We start from the raw sequence: 7,144 nt of genomic DNA on the forward strand, positions 1-7,144 counted from the left end.
TCACGCTAAAATGATTAAAAGTACAGCCAAGTGGGCTCTTCTGGCCACGAGCACGGCATCAGCTTCCTGACCGTCCAGCGTAAAGAAAGCTGAAATCCATCAAGCGTGTAACATCATAAAAACATGCGAGAGTAGCAGGATCTGATGCGGTTTCGGTGTTTTACACAGGTCTTAGGATGGTCAGTGTAGCAGTAAAATGCAAGGCTGCAGGACTGGACACCAACACAGTGTAAGGCAGTGGGTAAATGCGCTTGGCTTTCAGAGATATCGAACAGCATGTAGAGGGTCACAGTGAAACCCCATCACTGCAGAATTCAGAGGCGTGAGGTGAACTCAAGTTCATTGTCAAGGCTGTTCTCGATTATAACATCACAAAAGTCTTTCAAAATAATAAAAAAGGGCAGAGAGGATTGAGACACAGCCGTCTTCCATCTCGTCACTTCTAATGCCCCCTCCTTTCCCCGTCACCTCCTCGCCATCCTCCCCAAAAGACCACCAAATTGCTTGCATTAAAAATATACCAATGTCCAACACACTGTGTCAAAATAAAAGTTCAAAATAAGTCTCACAGTCTGTTGGGTGCCTGTTTACCACATGTTACTTGTTACTTTATGCATTTAGCACCCTTACATACATAGCTTGTCTCTCTGCCTTTCTGCCGTTAAACATGTTTTAATGTTAATCTGATTCACTGAAATAATTATTAATTATTAATTAAAAAATAATAACTTCAGCCTTTTACTATACAGAATACCAATAATGACGTCCTGGGGAGGATAAGGAACTTCAGACAGATAAAACTCTAAGACAGCTGTAAGATTTGCCATCTCTTCCTTTGAAAAGACTTTTGTCTGTCTAAAAAGACATTCCTGACAAAACCCTTTCATCTGACTAAAAGTACATTCCTGACACAAAAATACTTATGTGCCACAGACATCAATGCAAAAAACACCCTCTCAGATAAGTAATAATAAAGGAAAATGTGGCCTTCACTTGTACAATTGGACCCTGTAATTAAAAAAATATTAAAAGAGTCACATGAGAGCAATCCATGCATGTAGTGAAATGTAACATATCAGTTCTTATTCAACCTGGGAGGGTCACGCCAACATGACTGGGAAAAGTAAGACGATCCACACATTACAATATAGGTCATCACAGTAGTGTGATTCAATGCTGCCCAAACTGCAAGCCCATCCACAAGCATTTCCCCCCCATAATCGTAACGTATGGGTCGTCTTTAGCTGCAATCTCTTATTACCAGCGTGTTGATCTCTGAGGCCTTGGGTTTGGTAATTGTGTTACCAGATGTGATTCGATTTTTTAATGCAACCAAAAGTACACCATCCAATGGGAGGTGAATGTTGATTTGAAATATTGTATTCATACACACTGGGGACTAGCTTTCCATTTTTACCCATGATCCATTTATGCCGCTGAATATTTTCCCGAGGCTGTTCAGGTTAAGTGCCTTGCCCAAGGGTGCAGTACCATTTCCCCCCTGGGAATCGAACCATCAACATTTTGGTCATTATGAGCCCTGCTCCTCACCATTATACAATGCAGCATGTAAATTTTTATTTCAGTGTCTGTTACTGCAGTCATTGGTTAATGTACTGTATTACCCCAAGCGGAGTTGTTTGTTTTAAGTGTGCTTTGAGACGCTGTTTAAGAGCATTGAGCATCTCTCGCATGGCCTACCATATTGCCTACCAATGCACCAGTCAATCATCTAAAGAGAAAAACTTTTCTAATGAATATTCTTTAAAAATAACTGAGTTACAACACCTCATTGGAAGTTGAGCACAGCCAGTCTGACACAGCCCATGCAGAAAACCGTGATAGAACAGAAAAGTAAGATGGAAGATAAGCAGAAAAGGACCTGAATGGCGTTAAATCAAAAATGACCAAGCTGGAATACTTCAAGCAGCAAGCCACTGCCAGTCCCAGCTATCGGTGGCCGCCATTATTCATAGAGTCCAGAGAGAAGGCAGGAAAGCATTACCCTGCCAGATAAGAGAGAAAAACAGCAAAATTGTCTGCTTTAGTGGAGGAGAAAGGGGAGAAGCTATGATTGGCTGTTTAGAAAAGATGTCCGAAAACACACTTTAAGAAGATTTAGTCTGGCAGACCATAGCATAACGCATGACAATCAAAAGATTGGTGGCTGTTTGGGGGCGTAACAGGTGTCACTTGTAAAAAAATAAGTATGCACAGTCAGTCAGGTCAAGTTACTGTATCTTTGCAGTTATGTTGTTTTGAATGACTATGATTTCTTTACTCATTAGCACTTATGGGAATTGTAACTTAAAAACTATTTTGTATATCTTCTTCGTTGACTTGCCTTCAGGCGAGGAGCATCAGCTGAGTACCATTGCCCACAGTGATGATATTTATTTTTAGGCAACTGACATTTTACCTGCTTCTCTCCGGCTGCTCATCATATTGTCTTCCTGCTATATGTTATTTTCTATCCTAAGCTTTTCTGTCTTTCGTAGCTCAAATAATGCTTGCATTATTTCCAAGAAATGAAATCTATATAATTCTGCCGTTATTCATAGTCTCTCAAAATGCTTTGTGTGCTCAGTTTCCCAGGGAGAATTTGTTTGTTTGCCCGTTAAACCCGCTATCATTGCATGGTCTCGACTTTCCAAAGAACTAAAACGCCTTTATTTTCTGCATCACGAGATAACAATTGCGCTACCATTAAAAACCGATTAGATTTACTGTATTTCTCCCACAGATCTGTTCCAGTTCAACACTTCCTTTTATTCTTTTATTAGCTGGCTGCATGGTATGGATGAATATGGATGTGATACCGTGGGAAAAGGGAAAATCAATAACATTTTCAAAATTTAGGTGGCTTGGTGATGAAGTCGATCATCACAGCATGCCAAAGCCCATGTGACTTCACATCATCAGCTGGAAATGTGGCTGAAAAGAATTTAATTTAGATACTAGCTGTTAGATGTATGAAAAAAGCCTTTGTGGTACAATGTATCAGTTTAATAGCGCGAGTATTATTATAGGTTTGCCCTAATAAAAAAAAAAAGAGAGGGAGACATTTCATGGCCCAGCGAAAAAACCTTTTTCAAACACAAGACAGAAAAAGTCACAACATAAAATAACCTTGCGTCCGTGCGCGGAGTACCGGCCAATAAGGACATGACAGAGACAATGACCGTTCTGAAGAAAGATGCCTGCATTCAGCCAGAAGCACTTACCAGCTTTTCTCCAAAGGTCAGCACAGACTCTCCGCACCAAACACCAAGGCCTCGGAGATCGACACGCTGGTAATAAGAGATTGCAGATAAAGACAACCCATACGTTACGATTATGGGGGGGAAATGCTTGTGGATGGGCTTGCAGTTTGGGACAGCATTTATCAAGAGGCAATTAGGTTGTTAAGAAAAGAGCAACATGCAACACTTTACCCCGAAGTGAAGTATAAATCTCTGCATCACGATGCTAGCGTTGCCTGGCACAGCGGCTGCTAATAAAATGAATGGCTTTCACTGTGTTTGCAGTTGGGTCTCTCACTGATGCTAAATGAATATGCTAATGGGCCGTTGTTTTAAGTTCCTCTCCAGCTGTGATTTACAATGAATGACAAATGCTCTGTAAGCTTGTGAGTCTTTAGGCTAAACTAATCAATGTGTCGTACTGAAAACTTGCAAAAAAGGTCAAATTTAAGACCGGAAAGTTCTTTCAGACAGCCAGTCAGGATAGAAGCCATTTTAATTACTTGTTTTATAGGTCTCGAATAGATCTATATTTTGCAGAGTGTGTATATCCTTTCATGCATGAAAGTTTCATTTAAAATATTTAATATATCGTGGAACTCTGCATGGTTAAGTTATTTCAAAAACATTGTTCTGGGCTTCACCGGAATCTGGTTTCTACTACAGCTCTGTACTTATCAGGCAAGTTCCAAAAATAGAATCAAAAGATGAATGCAATTTCAAGGCCTTGGGAACACATACATATATGCATGCAGATACTCCTATGAATGAGAGCAATGTGCGAGCAAAATCAAATGGATTACTTGGGTGATTGAATTTTCCAAGTGGTCGGCACTTTATTGAAAGGCTGAGATATCATTACCTTAAGGTTTTAAAAGTCATGCATTTACCAAACTGCAGGAAGAATTAAGTTTGAAGTGAGTGCGGTGATCGATTTTTTTTTTTTTTTTTTTTTTATTGCTTTCATTATGTCACAGACCTCGATCTATCTTTGTCCACGATCCTAAGGAGTAGGATGGATTTCTTCGCCATTTGATCCTAGCCTCTGAGTCCCTTTCAACACGGGTACAGTGTATCGAGACCCCCGCCACATCCCCCCCCCGCCCCCCCCAGATATGGCTGCTGCTGCCGCCTGGGATGTTCACCAGATGGCCTCATAACTTCCTTTGTTCTATGTCTCATTTAGTCAATGTCCTTCACCTGTGTTGATCAGTTATTGGTTTCACATGTCTTCTGTTATTTGAGCCCTGCCCTTTGTTCATGTCTTTCCTCAGTCTTGAGTTGCCATGCATAGTGTGTGTGTGTGTGTCATGCTTTTTCTGAGTCTCCAGTAAAGAAAAACCTTATTTTCTTTGACCCAAACCTCCTGTGTCCTGAGTCATCTCTGCATTTGGATTCACAATGCTCCCAGTCACATGTAGGAGTCAGTCCTGCCCTGTCCCATTCTCAAGAAAGCATTTTAATTCAGGCATTTTTCCCAACTCCCTACTCTACCCCCCCCCAAATTCGTTTCTGGACCCTTTCTTTCGTCACAATGACACCCTCCTTTTCCCGTTCTGTTGATGTTTCTGACAGGAGGATTCTCAACAGGGACCATGATGCAATGGGGTCTGAGGTGGAGTGCAGCTCTTGTTCCCCAGGAACAAGGCGATAAGCATCTTGACCTCTGGTTCAGACCTCACTCTTCACAGGAGGGTTGATTGTGGCTTGCTTGCTGCCTGCCCCTCTGCCCCTCTGCCCTTACGCTCCTTGAGCGTAGATGAGAAGCGAGCAGGGCTGGGAGGACACTCTTCCATATGGCCCTGTTGCCTGGCTGCTATGTTTCTTGTGCTACAAAACTATACAGTGACACCCTCTGTGAGGAGGAGCTGGGCAACAGTTCTCACAAAAGAACAGAACAAAAAGAGAAAATGTTAAAAAAAATATATGAATTTGTTTTAAAAACCAACAAACAAAACCAGTCTGAGCAAACATTCAGCTGAAAACAAAAAATGAGCCCTCTGCTCTCCAGCCACACACCTGCATTTACACCTGGCCTTTAATTAGGCAGGTGTGGCTCATTAACCAATGGGCTGGTTCACATAGGCAAAGACAATTATCACTCGACAATTAAACAATGAGCCTATATGGAATGGAACTGATCGTCAATGAGCTCAGTTATTTACAAGGCTGGAAATGGAAAGACAGCAATCCTTAGACATTAAACAAATGACAATTCAACAGTTTATGTTCTTTTTCACACCTGGGTTTGAGGTCCTGGCTCCTCATGTTGAACATTAGATGACTGACCGCTCACTTAAGGTCCATTCCAAAAAGGCCGAAAGGCTGGGCCCTTTTAATAATAATATAATGAATCTCTTAAGGACAGTTTACTGAACTCCATCAGTTCCAGTACGGCCCCTGCAGGTGCTCATTGGATGCAATGCTTTTAACAGGAGAGGGAGCAGGGGATTTCAGTGACTGGGAAACCTTTATCGAATGATTTTGCACATAACGCAGCCAGCCCAACACCAGCAATGATGAAATGATGGTCTCCACTGTACAAGTTCTGCTCACAGCCTGAAACATGTAAAAACTGACAAATACAGAACTACTCCATTTAAAATGGCCAAAGTCACAAACAGCTCCCCTTTGTCTGACCCAATTCATTTTTCTAATAAGGTCCTACTGACATACAAAACCTCCTCTGATACTGTAAGGGGTCCTTACTGAGGACAAACAGCTGTGTGTGTTCTGTATTAACGTTGCACAGAAGCTATGCTAATTAATGCATTGCTGATGGGAGATAAGGCTTGTGGCTGAGCAAAAGCAGATGTGGCGTGGGTGTGATGCAGAATGAATAATACAGCTAGTGAACGCGTGTCGTTCCCACACGGTGCCCACACACAGCAGCTCCAGGAAAAGCAGCGGCGTGCCCACCCTCACGTACGCCCGGTGTGTACACCGAGCTGCGGGTCCGCCGGGGGGGGGGGCGGAGGAGGGGGGCAGACTGCTGCTGGTATCCAGTGCGATGCGTGCGCGGCCACGCTGGCGAAATGGAAATGACTCTGACAGGGTGGCTGTGGCATTTGTGACCTCGTCCCAACACGCCGCTGTGTAAACATCACCCCGTTACGACAGAGCGTGTTCGGTTGCATATGCTGGGGGTGGATGGGGGAAAGGGGAGGGTTTGCGCTCTAGGTTGGGGAAGGGTGTGGGGGGGCGGTGTTGGAGGTTGGGGAAGGGGGGGGGGTTGTGGAGGTTGGGAAAGTGAGGGGGGGTGGGGGGGGTTGCTTCCAAAAACTGCACCCCAAGGTACAGGCTGGGATGAGGAGGACAAAGGACAAAGCGCGTATGAGCATCTTTTCGTGGGGCTTGTGTGGATTCTCCAGTGCGGGGCATGCAAATGATCAACGTGCCAACTCCTTCTTCCTCTGTGCCTGGAAGAATCTGAATGCACACAGCGTGCTTTTCTTTGGCCCTGCTGATGCAGCAGAGGGCTGATTAGAAAGTGTTTTTTTTTTTCAAAAAAAAAACAAAAGATAGACAGTAATCTACAACGCCTCTCTCTTTCCCACTCCGTCCCCCCTGCCCCTCCCTCTCCTCCACCCTGGCTCAACCCAACCTGTTTCCCCCTCGCGGTTTAAGATAAGTAGCATGCCGGCAATTTGTCTCTGTCTTCGCAGCTGCCTCATTATTCCTGGCGGATATTAAAGGAACAGCGAAACCTATGGTGCCCGTCGAAGAGAGCATTTGTCACCGTTTAATAGCATCTTCCACGGAGACGCGGGCGAACGCCGGTGGGTTTTTAGGAGGCCGATGGAACAGGGCACGGGGTAACATCAACAGAACTTTAATGTGCTGTTATAAAATTATTGGCCGTGCTGGGTTCCAGAGACAACACTCACTGCACATCAGTTACA

The sequence above is a fragment of the Megalops cyprinoides genome, chromosome 10 (assembly GCF_013368585.1).
Source record: "Megalops cyprinoides isolate fMegCyp1 chromosome 10, fMegCyp1.pri, whole genome shotgun sequence".
NCBI classification, from domain to species: domain Eukaryota; kingdom Metazoa; phylum Chordata; class Actinopteri; order Elopiformes; family Megalopidae; genus Megalops; species Megalops cyprinoides.